This window comes from Phaseolus vulgaris, chromosome 9 (genome assembly GCF_051622355.1).
Source record: "Phaseolus vulgaris cultivar YP4 chromosome 9, ASM5162235v1, whole genome shotgun sequence".
Lineage (NCBI taxonomy): Eukaryota > Viridiplantae > Streptophyta > Magnoliopsida > Fabales > Fabaceae > Phaseolus > Phaseolus vulgaris.
This window is the reverse complement of record NC_143506.1, coordinates 6105862-6130167: the sequence shown is the minus strand read 5'-3', so window position 1 is coordinate 6130167 and position 24306 is coordinate 6105862. Positions and strand designations below refer to the sequence as shown.

Sequence of the window (24306 nt, the reverse complement as noted above, 5' to 3'; positions counted from 1 at the left end):
CAAATTGACTTCATTCCGGGGGCAAGCCTACCAAATAGGCCCGCTTATAGAACAAATCCCGAGGAAACCAAGGAGATAGAATCACAAGTTCAAGACTTGTTGGAGAAGGGTTGGGTTCAAGAGAGCCTAAGTCCTTGTGCTGTACCTGTCTTGTTGGTGCCCAAAAAGGATGGAAAATGACTCATGTGTTGTGATTGTCGAGCAATCAACAACATCACCATCAAGTATAGGCATCCAATCCCAAGGCTTGATGAATTACATGGTTCAACCATATTCTCCAAAATTGACCTTAAAAGTGGATATCACCAAATTCGAATCAAAGAGGGAGATGAGTGGAAAACCGCTTTTAAGACCAAATTTGGATTATATGAGTGGTTGGTGATGCCCTTTGGGCTCACTAATGCCCCAAGTACATTCATAAGGCTTATGAATCACACCTTGAGAGATTGCATAGGTAAATATGTAGTAGTTTATTTTGATGATATCCTAGTGTATAGTAAAACCCTAGAAGACCATCTAAGTCACCTTAGGGAAGTTCTTCTAGTGCTTAGGAAAAATAGCCTTTTTGCCAATAGGGATAAGTGTACCTTTTGTGTAGATAGTGTAGTTTTCTTAGGTTTTATTGTCAACAAAAGGGGGGTGCATGTAAACCCCGAGAAAATCAAAGCCATCCGAGAGTAGCCCACTCCACAAAATGTAAGTGATGTAAGAAGTTTTCATGGGTTAGCTAGCTTTTATAGAAGGTTTGTGCCTAATTTTTCTAGTCTAGCTTCTCATTTGAATGAACTTCTTAAAAAAGATGTTGCATTTTGTTGGAATGAAAAGCATGAGCAAGCCTTCCAAAGGCTAAAGGCTCAACTCACCAATGCACCAATTCTATCTCTCCCAAATTTTTCCAAAACTTTTGAGATAGAATGTGATGCATCAGGGGTAGGCATAGGTGCGATATTGTTGCAAGGTGGACACCCCATTGCATATTTTAGTGAAAAACTCCATGGTGCCACCCTCAACTATCCCACCTATGACAAAGAGCTCTATGCACTTGTGCGAGCCCTAAAGACTTGGGAACACTATCTTGTGTCCAAAGAATTTGTCATCCATAGTGATCACGAGTCTTTAAAATATTTAAAGGGCCAACACAAGCTCAACAAGAGACATGCTAAATGGATGAAATTTCTTGAACAATTTCCTTATGTAATCAAATACAAGAAAGGAAGCACCAATATAGTGGCCGATGCTCTTTCAAGGCGGCATACACTCTTTTAAAAATTGGGTGCCCAAATTCTTGGATTTGATCACATAAGAGAGCTTTATCAAGAAGATCAAGAACTCTCATCCATCTATGCCCAATGTCAACATAGAGCGCAAGGAGGACACTATGTCATTAGTAGTCAATAGATCTCTTGGGACTATGCTTAGGGCTATCATGAAGGGCAACCATAAATCTTGGGATGAGTATCTTCCCCACATTGAATTTGCTTACAATCGAGTAGTTCACAAAACTACTAATGCTTCTCCTTTTGAAGTAGTATATGGTTTTAATACTCTCACACCATGGATTTGTTGCCTCTTCCTAATCCACAAGAATTTGTGCATAAGGAAGGAGTAATCAAAGCCGACTTTGTGAAGAAAATGCATGAGAAGATTAAACTCCAAATACAACAACAAAATGAGAAGTATACAAAATACAACAATAAAGGGAAGAAAGAAATAATTTTTGAGGAAGGAGACTTAGTTTGGCTTCACCTTCGCAAAGATAGATTTCCAACTCAAAGGAAGTCCAAACTAAGTCCCCGAGGTGATGGACCCTTTCAAGTCCTCAAGCGAGTCAATAACAATGCATATAAATTGGACCTACCTCTTGAATATGGAGTACATGACACTTTTAATGTAATTGATCTTTCTCCATTTGTAGGTACCAATGACGATGACGAGCTGGATTTGAGGACAAATCCTTTCCAGGGGGGAGGGGATGATGGAGGAGGGCCAAGCACATCTCACCATGGAAGCCAAGACCCAAAGCTAGACAGTGATGAGCGTCTAGACTCAAGGAAGGAGCGTCTAGGACGTGATAAGGGAAGGCTACACATGGAGCGTCTAGGAGGAGACCTAGACCGTCTAGGCCCTATTACAAGGTCAATGGCTAAGCACATTCACGCCCAATTGGATGAAGCCACGGATGGAAGAGAGAAAGCCTTGTACATGTTACATGGAGGCCCATTAGGGGTGCTTAGTAATTAGAGTAGTGCTAGAAAGCATAAATGAGTGAATATTCTAGAAGCTTGTTTTACTTGGACGGTCATGAGCACATGTGCCATGTGCCTTGTCATTTTGCATTTCATTTTGCTATCATTTCATTTAGACTTAGCTTAGCTTTCACGACCCTATAGCCTATAAAAGGGAAAGTCATCTCTTGTATTTTTCAAGATTATTGTGAGTAAAGTTATGTTGCCCATATTGTGCCAAGTTTTGCTTCTACCTAGATTCTAGGCTCTAATCTTCACATCCTTCACCTCTCATTGGGCTGGCCGAACCTCCCACTTCCATACACACCATGCACTTTTTGATCACCATAGCTCTTAGGAGGATCTTGCACATACACATTCATGGCTTCCGCACCATCTTTCACATGATTCTAAGAAGAACTTCATGAATTTGTCATCACCTTCTCTATACAATAGAAATAAGAAGAGTCATCTTTTGATACTCTTGTCCCAAAGCTCTTGCCATGCTCCTAGTGATTCTTTGGGCTTGGGCCCCATCTTGGGCGTCCTCTACTTGGTTTCCATCATACTCCCCGGGTTGGAGAGAATTCGTCCACGAATTTGGAAAACCTGCATCAAAAGGAGTTAGATCAGTAACATTGAAAGAATTACTACCAAGATAAGTATTAGGCATATTTAACTCATAGGAATTATCATTAATCCTCTTGGTGATTTGGGAAGGGCCATCACCACGAGGCATAAGTTTGGACTTCCTTAGAGAAGGAAATATATCCTTTCTCAAATGAAGCCAAACCCAATCGCCGGGCTCAAAGATTAGTGCCTTGCGTCTTTGGTTGGCAGTTTCAGCATACTTACCAACTTTCTTCTCAATTTGTAACTTGATGTGGGTATTCAAGTCTTTGATAAAAGAAGCCTTTTCAAAACCGTTCTTGCATAAAACCTCATCAAGTATAGGAATGGGAAGAAGATCTAGAGGTGTGAGGGGATTAAACCCATAAACAACCTCAAAAGGAGAATGGGTACTAGTGGAATTTACTACCCTATTATAAGCAAACTCAACATGAGGTAGTAAATCCTCCCAAACCCTTGGATTCCCGGAAATAAAGCATCTCAACATTTGACCCAAAGTTCTATTAACCACTTCAGTTTGACCATCAGTTTGAGGGTGGCAAGTAGTAGAAAAAAGAAGTTTTGTGCCAAGTTTCCCTCATAAGGTCCTCCAAAAGTGACTTAAGAACTTGGAATCCCTATCGGATACTATACTTCTAGGAAGTCCATGTAAACGAACTACTTCCTTAAAGAAGAGATTTGCAATATGGCATGCATCATCCACTTTGTGGCATGGAATAAAATGAGACATTTTAGAAAAACGGTCCACCACCACAAAGATGGAATCCTTACCCTTCAATGTCTTGGGAAGTCCTAAGATGAAATCCATAGAAATATCAACCCAAGGCATTGTAGGGATAGGAAGAGGGGTATATAAACCATGGGGTTGGACTTTAGATTTAGCTTTCTTACATACTATACATTTATCACAGAAGCTATGTACGGATTTGCGCATGTGAGGCCAAAAGAAATGTTCATGCAATGTTTCTAAAGTCTTAGCTACCCCAAAATGTCCCATAAGCCCACCCTCATGAGCCTCTCTAACAAGAGATTGTCTTATGGATCCTTGGAAAACACAGTCTTTTTCCTTTAAAAAGAAAACCATTATGTAAGAAAAAGTCTTTGTGACCTCCCTTGGAACACTCTTGATAGATTAGAGAAAAATCTAGGTCATCATGATAAAGTTCCTTTATGTGATCAAATCCTAAATATTGAACATTCAAAACATTTAACAAGGTATATCTTCTTGAAAGAGCATCGGTGACCACATTAATTTTACCTTGTTTATGTTTGATCACATAAGGAAATTGTTCAATAAACTCCACCCACTTAGCATGTCTCTTATTAAGCTTGCTTTGGCTTTTCAAATATTTAAGGGACTCATGATCACTATGGATCACAAATTCCTTTGGAAAAAGATAATGTTGCCAATTTTGCAAAACTCGAACAAGAACATAAAGTTCTCTATCATAAGTGGAGTAATTGATATGACTCCCTTTGAGTTTCTCACTAATATAAGCTATTGGGTGTTCTTCTTGAAGGAGAACAGCCCCAATGCCTATATTAGAGGCATCACATTCTACTTCAAATGTCTTAGCAAAGTTAGGAAAGGCTAGAATGGGGGTTTTAGTCAATTTTTCCTTCAAAGTTTGAAAAGCGTTTTCTTGCTCTTGTCCCCACTTAAAAACCACATCCTTCTTTACTATGACATTTAAAGGTGCGGCAATTGTACTAAAGTCTTTCACAAACCGCCTATAAAAACTAGCAAGTCCATGAAAGCTTCGTACTTCATTAACATTGGTGGGTGTAGGCCAATGTTGAATTGCTGCAACTTTTGTTTGATCTACATGCACCCCTTTATGACTAACCACAAACCCTAGGAAGTCTATATGATCTATGCAAAGAAACATTTAGCATGATTAGCATATAACTTCTCCTTCCTAAGAGTTTCTAAGACTTGTCTAACATGTGACTCATGATCTTCTAAAGACAAGATATATATAAGAATATCATCAAAGTAAACCACAACAAACTTGCCAATGAATGCTCTTAATACATGATGCATGAGTCGCATGAAGGTACTAGGAGCATTAGTCAAGCCAAAAGGCATGACTAACCACTCATATAAACCAAATTTGGTCTTAAAAGCGGTTTTCCATTCATCACCATGTTTAATTCGAATTTGATTGTAACCACTCTTAAGATCAATTTTGGAAAATATTTTAGACCCATGTAATTCATCCAACAAGTCATCTAACATAGGAATGGGATGCCTATATTTGATGGTAATGTTATTTATAGCGCGACAATCCGTACACATCCTCCATGTCCCATCTTTTTTTGGGACAAGTATGACAGGCATAGCACATGGGCTCATGCTATCTTGTACCCACCCCTTAGCTAATAAATCCTCAACTTGTTGTTGAATCTCTTTGGCCTCTTGGGGATTGGTCCTATATGCAGGGCGATTTGGTAAAGAAATCCCGGGCATGAAGTCTATTTGGTGTTCAATCCCTCTTATAGAGGTGGTAAGCCTTTAGGAGGATCTTGAAACACATCTTCGTATTCCTTTACCAAATTGTCCAAACATGTGGGACTATCCTTAACCGACTCACATTCAATAGTCCTAGGAATAGCTAAAAAAATAGGCTTTTGAGTAACTATTACCTTTTTAACTTGTTGTGTGGATATGAGAAGGCTTCTCTTGGAACTTTTTTTATCATTTTCTTTCTCTCTCTTTTCTCTCATTTTGACTTATTCCTTATGTACCTCCTTTGGAGAGAGAGACTTAAGAATGACTGATGGCATTTTCATGAAGGTCTTCTTGAATCATGTGATAAAAAGTGGTGCGGAAGCTATGAAGGTGTGTGAGCAAGATCCTCCTAAGAGTGGTGTTGATCTTGAAGGTGCATGATATGTATGAAGCTAGGGAGGTTCGACCAACCCAAGGAGAGGTGAAGGAGATGAAGTTTAGAGCCTAGAATTCTAGGGAGAAGCAAAGCTTGGCACAAAATGGCAGCATAACTTTACTCACAATAAACTTGAAAATACAAGGTGTAGGCTCCTCCTTTTATAGGCTAAGGAGGACCATAATGCAACCCTAATGCTAGCCAAATGAAATGTAAATGTGAAGCACATGGGTGCACATGGCACATGGGTGCACAAATGAGCACATGGGGAGGGGTGTGTCTAGTTTTTATGCTCACCCCCTCCATGGGCTTTCTAGACCGGCCTTGGTAAATTTAGAGGTTTTTTTAGAAACTCTAAGTTTACCTAGGTTGGTGTTTTAGGTGCCAAAATTAATTCTAAGAAAATTACAAATAAAGTTCCTATGCTAATTTTGACAAGAAATTAAAGTCTACTCTACACTAGAGTTTATGGCATTTGAACATGTAAAAGAACGTCTTCTTGGATCCTCTTGGCCATAACTCTTTGGTTGGCCCAAATCTACCCTTTGGTGGGCTTGCATGTGGGCTTGTGCTTGGGCCTCTTCCATCAATGACTTTGTGCCCATGGAAGTTAAAATAAATTTTGTTGATAAAGCCATAATGAAAAACTTTTCTATCAAATTGCCATGGCCTACCTAAAAGAATATGAGTAGCTTCCATTGGGAAAACATCACACAAGACCTCATCTTTGTATTTACCAATAGAAAAAGTAATGAGGACTTGCGTGTTAACAACAATCTCACCTACCTCACTTAACCATTGTAACTTGTAGGGCTTGGCATGAGAGATGGTAAGTAATCCAAGTTTGTCTACCACTCTTGTGCTTGCCACATTAGCACAGCTCCCCTCATCTACAATCAAAGAGCATACCCTATCATTAATAAGACACCTTGAATGAAAAATATTTTCTCTTTGAGTTTCATCAAAAGGTTTTAAAACTTGTCCAAGCATGCGTCTTATTACTAATAGGCCACCTTCATGTGGGCTTTCACTCTCACTCTCACTTGGGGATCTAGAAGGTGAGGAATGTCTAGAAGATTCAGACTCATGCTCACTACCCTCTACCCTATCATGCATATACATATTTCGTTTAGAAGGGCAATTAGAAGCAATATGTCCATAGCTTAAGCATTTAAAACACTTCTTACTACACGATTTAGTTGGTGATTTAGGCCTAGAAGTGGAAGTGGAAGGTTTAGAATCTCTAGGTTTGAAAGTAGAGTCCTTAGAAGGGATATTTGAAAAAGAACTATTTTTATTTTTCCAAGAAGAGTGGTAGTAGCTATCTTTAGAAGAATTTTTGAAAGCATTTTTCCTTGCAAGTTGATTTTCAATTTTACTAGCAAGGTGAACTACATTTTCCAATGAAGAATATTCTTGTAGCTTTACCACGTCTTGAATGTCCATTCGAAGGCCACTCACAAACCTAGCTATCTTAGCTTCCTCACTCTCATCCATATGAACCCTAATTAAAAGCGTGTCTAGTTGTTTAAAGTAATCATCCACACTTAGCGTGCCTTGATGAAACCGTTGGAGTTTCAACAATAGGTATTTCCTAAAGTGTGGGGGTACGAATCTAGCACGTAAACAAGCTTTTAAATCGTCCCAAGAGACCACGGGCGGTCTCTTGTGTAGGTCAATGTCCATGAGATATTGATGCCACCATTGCATGGCATAGTCTAAGAATTCTAAGGATGGTAATCTAACCCTATGCTCATCTCTAACCCCATTTACATCAAATATTTGCTCAACCTTAGCCTCCCACCCTAGGTACACATTATGATCACTTTCACCACTAAAGCTAGGGAGTTTTACATTAGGTGAATAAGGGCCAGCCACATGTTGGCGCCTCTCTTCATGGTGATGGTGCCTTGGCCGTGCATTTTTTTCATAATATCCATGAGAAGAATGAGAATTCCTTGAAGAATGCCGAAGAGGAGGATGATGTCTTCTCTCCCGGTTTTGATGGACTTCTTCACGGCTTAACTCCAAGCTTTGGAGCCTTGCCTCCATTTGTCTTATCACATCAAGATATTGAGCATTTGATTGTCTAGCATTCTTTAAATCTTCAAAGAGAGCTCCTTTTGAGGTGAGCAAGGTTTGGAGGATTCTCCACTAGAAAAATTAGCCATGATCAAAAGGTACAAAAACGGAAACAAACAATTAAAGAAACTTGTTAGCAAAATAAAGTGAGATGTAGGTTGCTGGAAAAATGTCAAAAGAAAGTGCTCAAACCACTCCAAGAAAGTGTTCTGTCCTTAACCAAGCCTTTCTTGTGGATTGGAGGATCTTCAAATGAAAAATGTCAAAGCAAACCACACTCACTTAAGAACAAGTCTCCACAAAACGTAGAAGAACAAAAAGACAAGCAAGAAAAGCTAAACCAAAACAGAATGCAATATATGACAAAACTGGAAAAGACTATGAATTAAAAGACAAGCAAGAAAAGTAAGGAACTCAATGAAAAAGAAGGCACACAAAAGAGTCCTAAAGAAAAGCACTAGAGTAGATGAAGAAAACAAAAAACAGAGCTATTGGAAATTTTTTTATGCAAACTATGCTTGATGTTCACTGATTTAACTGGAACGATATAAAGCGAATTGGATTATGAAATTTTAACCACAGAAAGTTCAAGATCTTAGCTCAACAATGGCACTGGAATGACTCAAAAACAGTAAGTCAATTAATTGAGATAAATTTTCTAAAATCGCTGCCAGATTACCGTATTTTTTTTTCGGCAGAATTGCACACTTTTTGTATTTTATTTATCATTTTTTTGTACTTTGAATTTTGAAGTACTTCTTTTTTCTACTTTTTTATAACACTTTAAAGAACACAAATCCATAATTTCAAAAATTTCCAGTGAGTAAATCAATTGCAATAAATCGAAACAGTAAGCACGTTTTCAGAAAAACAGAGGAATCCGAACAGGAATGAAAAACAGAATTAAGAACTAGCAAAGACATAATGGAAATTATGTATAAGAACTTGTATAGGTCTAAAATACAAGTATGAATTCAATACTAAAACAAAAAATGCACAAAGGATCAAGAATTAAACTCAAACTGTATTACACCAAAGCAAGAAAAAATAAATGCAATAAAAGTACTACAAGAAGTGATGACAATCTTGGAAAAAACATGACTATGACAAAACTTGTATGGATTCAAAAAGGAAAAGACACAAACACATGATAGGCACAATTAAGAAAACAGCAATAAAACTCAAATTAAGCCTAAAAACAGAATTACTAATCACAAAACAGATTCAAAGTGTCCAGCAACTCAAAAAAAAATTTGCACATAACCATAGCTCTAGATACCACATGATATGAGTTGAATTGAACATAGACACTTTAAAACTTTTGAATACAACATTATATGAGAAAATTAACAACAATTTAAGGATCAAGGAGTGCTTAAAAACAAAGGAAACGAAATTAAAACCACAAGACAACAAGCTGAAAACAGAAATGGAAACAAGGCAGCTTAAGGAGTCATCAATGGAGTCATAGCCTTCCAAAATGATGATCCAAACTCAATAAGAGTGTTATTTCCTTGTACACTTCCATGGAACAAGATAAAGGCGCAATTGAAAACAGAAACACAAGAACACCGAACAGAAATTGAAGAACAAGCTAAGAAATACAAAACCAAACGGTGAAAAGGATGAAGATCACTAAAACAAACCAAACTACCGATTGAAATTGCAAAAGATGAAAGAATCAACACTTATTGGATGAAGCTTGCTGGATTGAGAATTTGGAACTGCATCACGCCACTTGGAGTCTTGTTCCAAGATAACTGAAAGGTTGCCGCCACTTGAAGCTCTCCATTGGCACACAAGATAAGGCAAGGGAAGAAGGAGACAACAAAACTCACAATTTCTCTCTAAACTTGAGTAGAGTTTCTCTACATTTAATTTCCAATTCTGAATTTTACAAAGGCAAGCACTTTATTTATAGCCTAAGAGGTGCTGAAATGAGAAGCTAAATCAAATTCAAATTTCCCCCTAAATGACACTAAAATGGCGCCAACTAGAGCATGAGGAAGGTGTGACTTCCTTCCTAGTTTTGGCACCTCCTTTTTTTTATCAGCAATAAAATAAATTAAATTAAGTAGGATACTTCAGGGGTATCCCAACCCGTATACATCAACCATATAGATAGTTCTCCATAGGACATGGAGATAGCAACCAGAATTGGCTTAACCTACATAAAACACCCAAACAACTAATGAACAACATCACTTAGTGCACACCTAAACCAAACAGTCCACTCCCTTAATAAGAGAGCAATTAGCACACAAAAGGTGCATCAATCATGACAATACCACCAAAGAGATGTGGTAGGACCAGAAGACAATAACCGTACCCTGAATTCTTTTCTTCATCTTTATAATAACAACAACCTGCCATCCCCTTACCATCATCCTTTTGTTCATTCTTTTCACATTAAAAACCGTAACAGCTTTGTATTTATGCCTCCAAACTTCACTCTTATTCCACTATTGTACAAGACATACATATGACTCCAGCACCTCCACACCGACTCCATCCAGCACCTACACCTACATCTTCTCCGTTTCCAGCAGCAAGCACGCCAAATCCTTATGTAAGCAACTGTTCACATCAAAACCAACCTACAACCTTACGATTGCAGTTGCAGCCTCAAGCACATACCATGACTGAGCACCACAAAGATACTACAAACTGGATTCAGGAATCTCAACTGCAACCTCCACACTCTACACCTACACCCCCTACTTAAGTCACATGGACAATGTGACTCTCTCTAATACATTTACACCTATTTATTTAATATCCGCTCCCCTACTCTATACAATAGAAATAAGAAGAGTCATCTTTTGATACTCTTGTCCCAAAGCTCTTGCCATGCTCCTAGTGATTCTTTGGGCTTGGGCGTCATGGGCTTGGGCGTCCTCTACTTGGTTTCCATCAATTTGTTTTCTTAAACCTTTTACCTCATCATACAAGGATTTTAAAAGAGGATTTTTCAAGATTCTAATAGAGCCAGAAGGAAGAGAGTATTTTTTTAATGGAGATTCTCCAAAGTTTCCTCTATATTGGACGAAAGATCCTTTGAAGTTTAACTCATGTCCTTGTCACTCAATGGATGTTGCTGACCGTCATATCATTGAGGTTTTTGGCCACCTCTTGTACCGGATTCCCACTCGCGCTTTGTTACAATTGTATACTTCAACAAGACCTCAAGAAGATCTTATTGGTATGTAGTTGTTTCACATTTTCTTGTTTTATAGCATGAGATTTTTAACTTTGCTAAATTTTTTATCGGTTTTCAGCATTGATGGCGGCTACGAATCCGAAAGCTCGATCGTACTTCACAAAACTTCTCAGCAAAGCGGGTGATGTTACCCCGCGCTTGAAAAACCACTCAAATCATCAGTAGCAAAAGAAGAACTCGAAATAGACATGTTACCTTTAAGAAACAAACGAAGCTTGAAACGTATTTGCTCTCAGAAAGCAACAAAACCATAATAGGTTGAGTGAAAGACCTATTTATAACCCAAAACAAACCCTAGAAACTAAAAAGTCACAACAACTTAAAACCGTTCAAAAATGCATCATCTAACGGTTAAAACAACATTCTCATGTCAAATCACTTACTCTAAGCAAAATAAATCACGAGAAACGAGGTATTTAATATAAAATCACATTTCAAAACTATTATATTATATTCAGACATAAATACTTTTCTTAAAACTTAAATAAATGTCTTTATGCCTCAGGGGCCAATGTATTGGTAGGCTAAAACCGAGAGCTAAATGTAAGAAATAACCCAAAGGTTATGAATAAAAGAATAAAACTAAAATATATATTATTATTATAACAAGGCCCAATTAGATAAAAGCCTGCGTTAGGGGGTGCATGAATAATAAAATGGTGTAGAAAGAAAGTCCAAAGGTAAAGTGTAAGCCCATTAAGAAAACTGTATAAATAGAAGGTCAACACAAGAGGTAAGTAAGAGTGATTTCTGTCTGATGAACATAAAACCATTTCTGACTTTGGCATCGGAGCGCCTTGCAGGTACACCCATCTGTGTCGAGGAAAAGCCGAGAGAGCACCCAGCCCGAGAAGAAGCCGAGAGCATCCAGTCTGAGTTGAAGTCGAGAGTATCCAGCCCCAGGAATAGGCGAGAGAGCCCAGCCCAAGAAGAAACCAAGAGTCCAACCCAAGAAGAAATCGAGAGAACCTGAGGAGTAACGTAGAAAAACCCAAGATCCGTAAAAGAAATTAGTCTTGTCAATCTATTCAAGTGTTCTTAGTCCTTGTTGTAAGAACAGTTCCAATTATAACACAATCCATTTGTCTAAATATCATGGTTGAATACAAAAGACATGTAATCTATTACTTCATACCCCAACATGTACTAAAATAAATGAGATATACTTATGTAAAATACTTGATATTCATATCCATAACTCATGATATATTGCCATCTATTTAAGTACATACTTGTCCAAATATATTATTATTATTAACAATAATGTTTGATTTGGAATATTAAGAATAACATTAGATAAACTATTTCATGGACTGTATTATCTTATATTTACTTATGTACAAATTATAATTGATATCTTACGTTTTTTACAATTATTGTTCTTGGGGAAAAGACTACAAATTAACTAAATCTCCAAGTCTTGTAAGAAAATTTCCATCAGCCATGTACCAAAGAAGCAAAGTTATTATCATTCTATGTTAGGACTACGAGAAAGGGGGAGTTAGTTAGTTAGTTAGAACAATGATGATTTGTTATTGTAATTAGTAGGGATCAAGGTTTACTTTTTTATTTTTTATCTGATTAATTTATTTTGTTGCCACAGAAACCCGAGGACATTCCAAGGGGTGAGGCTGGTGCTAATTATGTTGCTGAGTCAACTGGTGTCTTCACTGACAAGGACAACGTTGATGCTCACTTGAAAGTTGAAGGTTCACTCAGAGTTCTGATGGCCAATATTATTTTGTTGTTATTTGAATTTTAGATATTTTGATTTTATCTTGAATACTATTTACCTTATAATATATATCTAGGAAAATTATTGAGTAGTTTGAAATGAGTGTAATTTGGAATTTGGTTGCTATTAGGGTGGTGTCAAGAAGGATGTCATTTGTGCCCCAAGCAAAGATGCACACATGTGTACTTTTTATTATATTTATAAATTTTTCATGTGAAAAAACAAACTATAGTTTTCTGACTCAGCTTTAGATTATATCTTCTAGGATTTTCATTGTAAGCTTAAGTTAGATAAGAATATAAGATTGCGAGATATACTTAAAATTAAAAGTGCAGTTACATATGTCATGTGTATCATAAAAAAAACAATGAATGAGGTGAGTGAGGGACAACCTTAAACAATTGTATTTAATTACATATAATAGTTGTTGTAAAAAACTTTCATCTTATATAACTACCTAATCAAACTTTTGGTCAAACTTTTGGTTATTTATTTTAGTTTGCCACCAAAACTACTATTACTCTCCTACAAATTGATAACATGATCAGGCTAGTCAAGGAAGAAATTCAAAATAAAAATTCAAGTGTATTGAATTTAGGAGGCATCTACTTCTCAGATATTAAAAAAGGGAGGATTTTGTAAGTTGTGTTAGTGTGCATATGAAAAGGGTGTCTACATTTTATCTGCAATGCCCTCGTTATTAAAGAGAAACTATTATTGTTTTTAATAAAGTAGTGTTTATTGTATTTAACTATAACTAACATTTTATCTTCCTACAATTTTAGGCTCACATTTTTTATCATGCATTGGTGATAAACTTCTGCTACTGCTATACTAAAACTAGGGTTATCAAAAAAAAAAACTTCTGCCTTCATTCATATTGCTTAGTCCTTATATACGGACTTAAGGGCCATGGGCCTTACAATTCTTAAAATAAAAGCAACAGTTGAAACTCAAAAACAACATACTAAATAAAATGGCAGAACAAAAAGGCATGAGCTTAATCCAATATAAAATCTTTCATCCATTTGGGTTGTTTTTTGGGCCTTGTGCTTGTGTAATTACTCATTCTAACATTATTGTCCGGCTCAGAAAGCATTTGTCCTCAAAGTGCAGTCTTGGAGTTTGTTGGGCCGGTGGGGAGGTGTTGGGTTGGATGTGGTCCAGTTGAGACGTGTCTGGAGCATTGGTTGGTGTGTAGATATTTAGAAGGGGTGCGAACTAACATTGTGTAGACTTGTTGGGTTGGACACATTGTATTTGGGCTGGGGTACCGGGTTGGCTAAGATGTGACATTGGCGCATTAGGGTTTGCTAAGGTATGTGTCGCTGGAGCATTAGGGTTAGGGTGCTTGGGTGCGTGGGATGCATTATGGGCGTTGGGCTCAAAGTCTGGGGACGCTGTGGCTACTACACGTTCCATTACATGTGGCGTGCCGTTAATGGTTATGCCAGGATGCGTGTGCAGATAGTTAGTAAGTGTGGGGTTAAAAGGTGGGGTAGGCACGTGCGTGATGGGCTCGAGGTTCTGGGGTTCCACGACACTTGTCTCGCTGTTATTGGACTCTTAGGGCGGTGGGTTCAGAAGTTTCTGATTGGTTTTTGAATGTGAGTTAAGTGTTCTTGGGCAGTTGTTTGCAGACTTGGTAGAAACTAAAGGAGCTTCTTCAGAAGTCCCTTTGAAAATCCGCAGCAGCAACACATGAAAAACAGGGTGGACACAGGCGGTCGCTGGCAGTTGTAGCTCGTACGCGACGGCTCTGATGCGGTGTAATACCTTGTATGGGCTTGAGAAGCGTGGTCCCAACTTTTGGTGTGTATGTCGTTCCAAGGTTCGTTGCCTGTAGGCTTGGAGGCGAACCAACACCCAATCTCCTCGTGCGAAACACCAATCTGTGCGGTGTTGGTACGCTTAGTCACACATTCGTTGCCTTCTACGACGCAAGTGCTCCCAAAGCTCCTAGAGGACGACGGTGTGTTCGGATAATGACCCCGGAATGGTTGCACCGTCTTGTGGGGTGCGCACGAAGTCGACAACAATGGGTGGTTGTCGATCGTACAAAGCATGGAAAGGTGAGCTTCCTATAGCAGAATGGTAGGTGGTGTTGTGCCATAACTTTGCCGAGTGAAGAAATTGATACCATTTGTTCGGTTGATTCCACACAAAGCACCTAAGGTACACTTTTAACCCTTTGTTCAACACTTCCGTTTGGCCGTCAGTTTGTGGGTGGTATGACGAGCTGAATTTTAACGTGGTTCCTTGTGCCTTGAATAGGTGTTGCCAGAAGATACTGACGAACAAGGGGTCGCGGTCGGAGACGATGGTTTTTGGTAGACCATGGAGTCGGCATATTTCCACTGAAATACATTTGGCTAGCTGTTGGGTTGTGAAGTGCGTAGGAAGAGTTAGGAAGTGGGCATATTTTGTTAATCTGTCGTAGATGACCAAATGACCGAGTGGCCAGCTGAACTTGGAAGGTGAGTAATAAAATCCATTGATATATCTTCCCGTACTTGTTCTGGAATTGGTAATGGTTGAAATAAACCTTGAATTTTTGTTGGCATGTATTTGCTTTTTTGACACACAGAGCATTGTTGGACGAAGCTATGGACGTCTCATGTCCATTTTGGGCAGTAAAAGGAAGCGGCTATGCGCTTGAGGGTCAGTTTAAAACTGGAGTGGCCGCCATAAGGAGAAGCATGAAACTTATTCATGATGCGCTGACGAAAGTCCTTTGTTGCTGGCACAAAAATTTTGGAGGCGGAAAAAGAGTAACCCATGACCTATGGAAAAAAGACTTGGTTGCTCTTGGTTTCCCATGCCTGGATCACCTCCTGGCCTTCTGCGGTGTCAAAATTTTTTGGAGTTCTTGAATCAACTGAGGCATTGGGAACGAAACTGCCAGCATGGTGAGTGTGGGTTCCTGATCCATTCTTTAAAGAGCATCAGGCGCCGCATTTTCCCATCCAGGTCGGTAAATTATTTGGAAATCATATCCCTGTAATTTAGCTGTCCATTTTTGTTGTTTTGGGGTTTGTATGGTTTGGGCAAGAAGGGTGTTGAGACTTTTCTGATCTTTGATATTGTGAAATGTTGTCCTATGAGATACTGACGCCATTTTTTTACTGACTCTGTGATGGCATACATCTCACGGACATAAACGGAAGAAGCTTGGAGCTTGGGGTTTCATCTTTTTGCTGAAGAAGGCAATAGGATGGTCTCCAACGGCCACTGCAGAGGCATCAGTTTCTACCACAAATGGAAGCTTGAAGTCAAGGAGGTGTAGAGTAGGCATTTGTGTCATGTTTAATTTCAATTTTTCAAATGCTTGTTGCGCAAGCTCCGTCCATCTAAATTTGTGGTTTTGTAATAAGTCGGTGAGAGGAGCGGCAAGTGTGGCGTAGTGCTTTATGAATTTTCTATAAAATCTGGTGAGGTCGAGGAAATCCTGTAATGTCGTGAGTGACTGTGGCTGAGGCCAATTGTGTATGGCGCTGATCTTTTATGGGTTTGGTTGGACCCATTGAGCTGATATTACGTGACCTAGGTAACTTACTTCTGCGGTTGCGGAACTGCATTTGGAAAGCTTGACATTTTTATTTTGAGTGTGTAGCACTTCCAATATAATTTAGAGATGAATCATATGGTCCTGTAAGCTTGAACTATAAATTAAAATGTCATAAAAAAAAAACTAAGACAAATCATTGTAGGTATGGTTTGAGAAGATCATTTGTTGTGCCTGAAAAGTAGAAGGGGCGTTAGTTAACCCAATAGTGCAGAAAGCTGTTTTGTGAGTGTCTTCTGGAACAAGAAGTATTTGGTGATAACCAGAGTGTAAATCTATTTTAGTAAAAACAGTAGCTTAGGCTAACTCATCTAGCCATTCATCAATGGTAGGAATGGGAAATGGTCACGAATGGTGGCCGCATTTAGGGCTCTATAGTCAACACAGAAACGTCATGTACCATTTTTTTTATTAGCAGCACGGGGAAGAAAAAGGGCTTGTACTGGGTTGGATAATACCCTCTTGCAACATTCATATATGAGAACAGTGATTACTTCCTTATGGTGGTGTGAGTAGCGATAGGGTTTTAGCTTGATGGGTGAGGTTTTAGGTAACAACGGGATATGGTGGTCACCCGTGAGGTTTTTGAAAGATAGTGTGGTATTTCTGAAGGAGGGATTGAATGGGTGAGGGTAGATTGTCTAACGAAGAGGAGGGGTGAGCAATGGTTGTGTATGTGGTTGAGCTGGGCTGGTTTTCCACCGATAAGAGGTGAAGGGATGCAATAGAGTTATTAGATATATAGTGACAAAATTGGTGGTAAGTGGTAGTTGTTGGGGTGGGTGAGGTGGAGGCTTGGAGGGTAATTTGTTGATTGTTGTGTGTGAAAGCTATGCTGGGGATTGCGAAATCTTCATGGATGGATCTCAGTGTACTTAACCAATCTATGTCAAGGACAACATCCACACCTTCAATGGGAAGAAGGTAAAAAAGGATAGTAAAGGTGGAGTGTTGAGTGAGATATCCACTTATGGGCAAAGTCCTTGACACTAGATGAAAGCCCAATTACCAACCATAACAGATAGTGGTGGGCTAGGAGATATGGTTAGGTGTAAATGGCAGGCGATACGTGGTTGAAGGATGTTGTGCGAGCTACCTGAATCAATAAGAACGGTGACTGGAAGATTGCGGTTTAAACTTATGAATTTGAGGGTTTTTGGGGAAATGGTACCTGAGATGGCTTGTGGGGAGATGTGAAAATGGAGGGGAGTAGTGTATTCGGAGGGTGAGACGAATTGCTCGGTGGGTTCATTTAAGGTATCAGGATCATCCAAGAGAAGTAAAAAACGAGATGTAGTACACTTATGGCCAGGAAAGAACTTTTCATCACAATTGTAGCATAGACCTAGGGCACGTCGTTCTTGCATTTGGGAAGATGAGAGACGTTTTATGGGTATTTGATCTGATGGTGGGGTAGGGTAAGGGTATTAGGTCTAGTGTTTGTGAATGAAGAAGTAGTGGTGGTGTGGTGTGGTGGTGGGCTAAAACGGTGTTGTTTAGGTTTAGAATCTCTGAGTTTGTCTTCAATAAGCTTGGCTAGTCCTATGTCTTGGGCTATAGAGTAAGGATTTAATATAGTGAGCTCTCTGCGAATGTCAATACTCAAACCAGAAATGAAGCAATTAAGTATAGTCTCGGGAGTGAGACCCACCACACAGTTGTATAAATGTTCAAACCTGCCTTGGTATTCTGTGACTGTGGAGGTTTGTTGGAGTTTGAATAACTCAACTTGGTGATTGATATATGTTGATGGGCCAAAACGGAGCTCCAAGGCCCTTGTGAATGATTGCCAATCTATGAGGAGGTTATTGTTGTGCAGCCATTTAAACCAGGAGAGAGCATCTCCCTGCATGTGGAATCCCACCATGAGCAAACGCTGGTCTAGGGGAATTTGATAGAATGAAAAATAATGATCTGCCTGAAAAAGCCAGTCCAGAGGATTGGTACCTTCAAAAAAAGGTAGGGTAAGTGTTGGTGGTTGTAGAGAAGGGGGTTGTTGCTAGTGGGAGTGAGAATGCGATGATAGAGGACTTGTTTGGTGGTGATGCAGAGGATTTGGATTTTCAGGGTGTGTGAGGAGGGTGACTTGATCCAGCAGTGATGTGACATAGGAGTGGAGGTTGTCATTCTTTGCTTCTAGGGTAGACTCTTTGCTAGAGGTGTCCTTTAATTGGTTTTGAATCAGGGTGAGTTGAGCTTGGATGGTGTGGATGAACTCTTCCATGTCCTTGGATGATAGTTTGGGAGCCATATCAATGAAAGCACCAATTATAGACCTTTGTTACTGTTATACTAAAACTAGGGTTATCACAAAAAAAACTTTTGTCTTCATTCATACAGACTTAAGGGCCATGGGCCTTACAATTCTTAAAATTAAAGCAACAACTGAAACTAAAAAACAACATACTAAATAAAATGGCAAAATAAAAAGGCATGGACTTAACCCAATATAAAATCTTTCATCCAATTGGGTTGTTATTTTTGCCTTGTTCTTGTGTAATTAATCATTCTAACATTACTCTCCGACTCAGGAAGCACTTTGTCCTCAAAGTACAATCTTGGAGTCTAATGGGCCAGTGGAGAGGTGTTGGGCTGGATGTGGCCCAGTTGAGACGTGTCTGGAGCATTGGGTGGTGTGTGGGGATATTTAGAACGGGGTGCGAATTGACATTGTGTAGGCTTGTTGGGTTGGGCACATTGGATTTGGGCTTGGGCACTGGGTTGGGTAGGATGCGTCATTGGCACATTAGGGTTTGTTAAGGTATGCATCGCTAGTGCATTAGGGTTTGCCAAGGTATGTGTCACGATTGCATTAGGGTTAGGGTGCGTGGGATGCATTATGGGCGTTGGGCTCAATGTTTGGGGACGTTGTGGCTGTTGCACGTTCCTTTACACGTGGCATGCGGTAATGGTTGTGGCAGGATGCGTGTGCAGATAGTTAGAAAGTGTGGGGGTAAAAGGTGGGGTAGGCACGTGCGTGATGGGCTCGAGGTTCTAGGGTTCCACCACACTTGTCTCGTTGTTATTGGACTCTTAGGGCGGTGCGTTCAGAAGGTTTTGACTGGTTTTTGAATGTGAGTTAAGTGTTGTTGGGCAGTTGTTTGCGGACTTGGTAGAAACTAAAGGAGCTTCTTCAAAAGTCCCTTTCAAAATTCGCAGTAGCGACACATGAAAAACAGGGTGGACGTGGGCGGTCGCTGGCAGTTGTAGCTCGTACGCGGCGGATTCGATGCGGCGTAATACCTTGTATGGGCCTGAGAAGCGCAGTCCCATCTTTTGGTGTGTACGTCGTTCCAAGGTTCGTTGCCTGTAGGGTTGGAGGAAAACCCACACCTAATCTCCTGGTGCGAAACTCCGATCTGTGCGGTGTTGATTCGCTTGGTCACACATTCGCTTCCTTGTAAGATGCAAGTGCTCCTGGAGCTCCTGAAGGACGACGATGTGTTCGGATAACGACCCCGAAATGGTTGCACCGTCTTGTAGGGTGCGCACGAAGTCGACAACAGTGGGTGGTTGTCCACCATACAGAGCATGGAAGGGTGAGGTTCCTATAGCCGAATGGTGGGTGGTGTTGTGCCATAACTCTGCCAAGTGAAGAAATTGATACCATTTGTCCGGTTGATTTCCCACAAAGCACCTGAGGTACACTTCTAACCCTCTATTCAACACTTCCGTTTGGTCGTCAGTTTGTGGGTGGTATGACGAGCTGAATTTTAACGTGGTTCCTTGTGCCTTGAATAGGTGTTGCCAGAAGGTACTGACGAACAAGGGGTCGCAGTCGGAGACGATGGTTTTTGGTAGACCATGGAGTCGGCATATTTCCACTGAAAATCGTTTGGCTAGCTGTTGGGCTGTGAAGTGCGTAGGAAGAGCTAGGAAGTGGGCATATTTTGTTAATCTGTCACAGATGACCCAAATGATCGAGTGGCCAGCTGAACTTTGAAGGTGAGTAATAAAATCCATTGATATATCTTCCCATACTTGTTCTGGAATTGGTAATGGTTGAAGTAAACCTTGAATTTTGTTGGCATGTATTTGTTTTTCTGACACACGGAGAATAGTTGGACGAAGCTATGGACGTCTCATGTCCATTTCGGCCAGTAGAAGGAAACGGATATGCGCTTGAGGGTCAGTTTAAAACTGGAGTGGCCGCCATAAGGAGAAGCATGGAACTCATTCATGATGCGCTAACAAAAGTCCTTTGTTGCTGGCACAAAAATTTGGTGGCAGAAAAAGAGTAACCCATGGCCTGTGGAAAAAAGACTTGGTTGCTGTTGGTTTCCTGTGCATGCCTAGATCACCTCCTGGCCTTCTGCGGTGTCAAAAAAATTTTGGAGTTCTTGAATCAGCTGAGGTAATGGGGACGAAACTGCCAACATGTTGAGTGTGGGTTCCTCATCCATTCTTGAAAGAGCATCAGCCGCCGCATTTTCCCGTTCAGGTTGGTAAATTTTTTGGAAATCATATCCCTATAATTTAGCTGTCCATTTTTGTTGTTCTGGGGTTTGTATGGTTTGGGCAAGAAGGGTGTTGAGGCTTTTCTTATCTGTGATTATTGTGAAATGTTGTCCTATGAGATACTGACGCCATTTTTTTACTGACTCTGTGATGGCATACATCTCACGGACATAAACAGAAGAAGCTTGGAGCTTGGGGTTCATCTTTTTGCTGAAGAAGGCAAGAGGATGGCCATTTTGACTGAGTACAGCTCCAACGGCCACTGCGAAGGCATCAGTTTCTACCACAAATGGAAGCTTGAAGTCAGGGAGGTGTAGAGTAGGCATTTGTGTCATATGTAATTTCAATTTTTCAAATGCTTGTTGCGCAAGCTCCGTCCATCTAAATTTGTGTTTTTGTAATAAGTCGGTGAGAGGAGCAGCGAGTGTGGCGTAGTGCTTTATGAATTTTCTATAAAATCCAGTGAGGCCGAGGAAACCCCGTAATGTCGTGAGTGACCGTGGCTGAGGCCAATTGTGTATGGCGCTGATCTTTTGTGGGTCTGGTTGGACCCCTTGAGCAAAAAAAATTTGAGTGTGTAGCACTTCCAATATAGTTTTGGGATGAATCATATGGTCCTGTAAGCTTGAACTGTAAATTAAAATGTCATAAAAAAAACTAAGACAAACTTGCGGAGGTATGGTCTGAGAAGATCATTCATTGTTACTTGAAAAGTAGAAGGGGTGTTAGTTAACCCAAATGGCATGACTAGGAATTCGTAATGACCATCAATAGTGCGGAAAGCTGTTTTGTGAGTGTCTTCTGGAACAAGAAGTATTTGGTGACAACTAGAGTGTAAATCTATTTTAGTAAAAACAGTAGTTGAGTCTAACTCATCTAGCACGACAACTAGAGTGTAAATCTATTTTAGTAAAAACAGTAGTTGAGTCTAACTCATCTAGCAATTCATCAATGGTAGGAATGGGAAATGGTCACGAATGGTGGCTGCATTTAGGGCTCCATAGTCAACACAAAAATGTCATGGACCATTTTTTTTTTTATTAGCAACACCGGGAAAAAAAAGGGCTTGTATTGGGTTGGATAATACCCTTTTGCAACATTTCATAAATGAGAGCAGTGATCACTTCCTTGTGGTGGTGTGAGTAGCAATAGGGTTTTACCTTGATGGGTGGGGTGTTAGGTAACAACGGGATATGGTGGTCATGTGAACTCTGTTGGGGTAACCCGTGAGGTTTTTGAAAGATAGTGTGGTATTTCTGAAGGAGGGATTAAATGGGTGAGGGTAGATTATCTAACGGAGAAACGGAGAGGAGGGGTGAGCAATGGTTGTGTTTGTGGTTGAGCTGGGCTGGTTTTCCACCGATAAGAGGTGAAGGGATGCAATAGAGTTATTAGATAGATAGTGACAAAATTGGTGGTAAGTTGTAGCTGTTGGGGTAGGTGAGGTGGAGGCTTGGAGGGTAATTTGTTGATTGTTGTGTGTGAAACTTTTGTCTTCATTCATATTGCTTAGTCCTTATATATGAACCTAAGGGCCATGCTTACAATTCCTTAAATTAAAGCAAGAGTTGAAACTCAAAAACAACCTACTAAATAAAATGGCCGAACAAAAATGCATGGTTTAATCCAATATAAAATCTTTCAAATAAAATGGCTGAACAAAAATGCATGACTTAACCCAATATAAAATCTTTCATGCAATTGGATTTTTTTTTTTCCTTGTACTTATGTAATTATTCATTCTAACAATTGGCTTGTTGCATTTTAAGGGCAAAATCTGATTTCCCATTACGTTAATTTAACCCATTTTTATCTGTCTTGTCATTTCATTGATATATATTTTTAGTGCTGATTTGTCTTTTTTTTTAAACAATGGAAAAACTTTTCCTTTGATCCCGAAATGGGTGTTGTTTCTGCGTGGTTGGCGAGGTCTTTTCCATTCCATATAAAATATTATATTAAATTAAAAGGGAACAATATAACACAATGCAAAATATTAGCAAGCATGGTGAAATGTTAGAGGAGGCCGTGATTGTTTTTCTAATCATTAGAAATGGGTGGTGAGTTATCTAATTATTTCTGGTAACTTTATGGTCAATAATTTATGTCTATTATATTTTTAAGCATGATTTCCTTTAAAATGTTAGTAATATATATTTAAAACCTTTTTTTTTCTAGTACTATTGTGATTATTAAATAAAAATTTAAATTACCTCATTAAATAATCTCTACATTTTAGTAAATATTATCTAAATAATAGTATAAGTATTACAGCTTCCTTATTACAATGATAAACATAACAGGTTTATTTAACAACATAGCCTATAGAAAAAAATAACCCAAAATATTTGGGTTATTTTGGTTTACTATTTTTATTATTTGTCACCTACATTTTTTTAAAATGAACTTCCTAAAAGTAGTGGGAGTTTTCAAACCGTCGAGAATAGTGAAAGTTTTTACATCACCTGTAATCAGTTAATGACAATCTTTCAGGAGTAGAGCAAACTGCGGATAACGCATTTAACGGAGTTAAAATCGTCGGTAACACCATATATAATTCTTGTTATAAATAATTTTTTTTAGTGTAAATATACATAATAAAATATAAATTGAATAATTGTACTTATAAAATAATTAAAATAAAATAAAAGTATTACTTTTGTAGTAGATACATTAAATTTGAAGTAAGTGTTTTTAAATTTGAATTAAGTGTTTAAGTGTTTTTCTTTCTCGGGAAATTATATCTCATACATCATTTTTTTTTTTACTTTGCTTTTTGACAATTAATTTTTTTATTTTTTAAATATAATATTTTATTATTAAATGAAATCTAAAGTAAAATAAAAGTGAGAGAAATGTTAAATAATTTTTTTTTCTCGATCTCTTGTCGTTATCTCTCTCTCTCTTACCTTCTTTCTTCCCTTTCCTTTTCCTTACTTTCTCTCTCTCCTCATCCCAACTCATTTTTATAGCCAATTTTTTCTATTTCTTATTTTTAACTGCAACCATTAATGGCATCAAGATTTTTTTTTTACCCTAACTTATCCTTTCATATCTCTTTCTTTTAATTTAAATTAATCAATTTTTATTATATTTGTGTCTTATATTTCAATAATTTAGAATGATACTAGCAAAAAAGATAATGTGTGTCTCTATTGTTTCTTATTCCTCCATCCAAATTCCCCCTCTGTTGATGATTATTAGTAATAATCTAAAATTCCTTACAAATGATTTATTTCCACACAAAAAAACAGAGAAGGAAAAAATTACAAACAACAACTTATTTTCTTTTATTTAGTTAGATAAAGAATATAAAATATAAAATATAAAAAATAATATGGTTTTCTTGAAAGTTTGAGGTAGGCTATGACATTTATCTTAAATGGACGTATCCGTGTCGGACACACGTATCCGTGTCGATACTCGTAAGACATTTATCGGTGAAGTGTTCAATTCAAAAAATATTTGTTGAATTTTTGAAAATTCTAACACGTTCTAACACA

At 38.7% G+C, this 24306-nt stretch overlaps 3 long non-coding RNA genes across 3 annotated transcripts in view; all 3 read left to right on the top strand.

Annotated features, from left to right (window-relative positions):
• Nucleotides 1-13020, top strand: part of LOC150025127 (uncharacterized) — a 28497-nt gene extending 15477 nt beyond the window's left edge. Inside the window, exon 2 of the long non-coding RNA XR_016515759.1 lies at nucleotides 12649-13020. This is a non-coding gene — a long non-coding RNA (uncharacterized LOC150025127). The remainder of the gene's footprint in view (nucleotides 1-12648) is intronic.
• A 1392-nt stretch (nucleotides 13021-14412) lies between these two features.
• Nucleotides 14413-16422, top strand: LOC137821285 (uncharacterized). The gene is made up of 4 exons (XR_011082777.2): nucleotides 14413-14955; nucleotides 15055-15257; nucleotides 15368-15750; nucleotides 15948-16422. It is a non-coding gene; the product is annotated as an uncharacterized LOC137821285 (long non-coding RNA).
• Nucleotides 16423-19397: 2975 nt separating this feature from the next.
• LOC137821284 (uncharacterized) lies at nucleotides 19398-21413 on the top strand. Its single transcript, XR_011082776.2, has 4 exons — nucleotides 19398-19987; nucleotides 20087-20290; nucleotides 20407-20786; nucleotides 20982-21413. It is a non-coding gene; the product is annotated as an uncharacterized LOC137821284 (long non-coding RNA).
• The last annotated feature ends 2893 nt before the right edge of the window (nucleotides 21414-24306 follow it).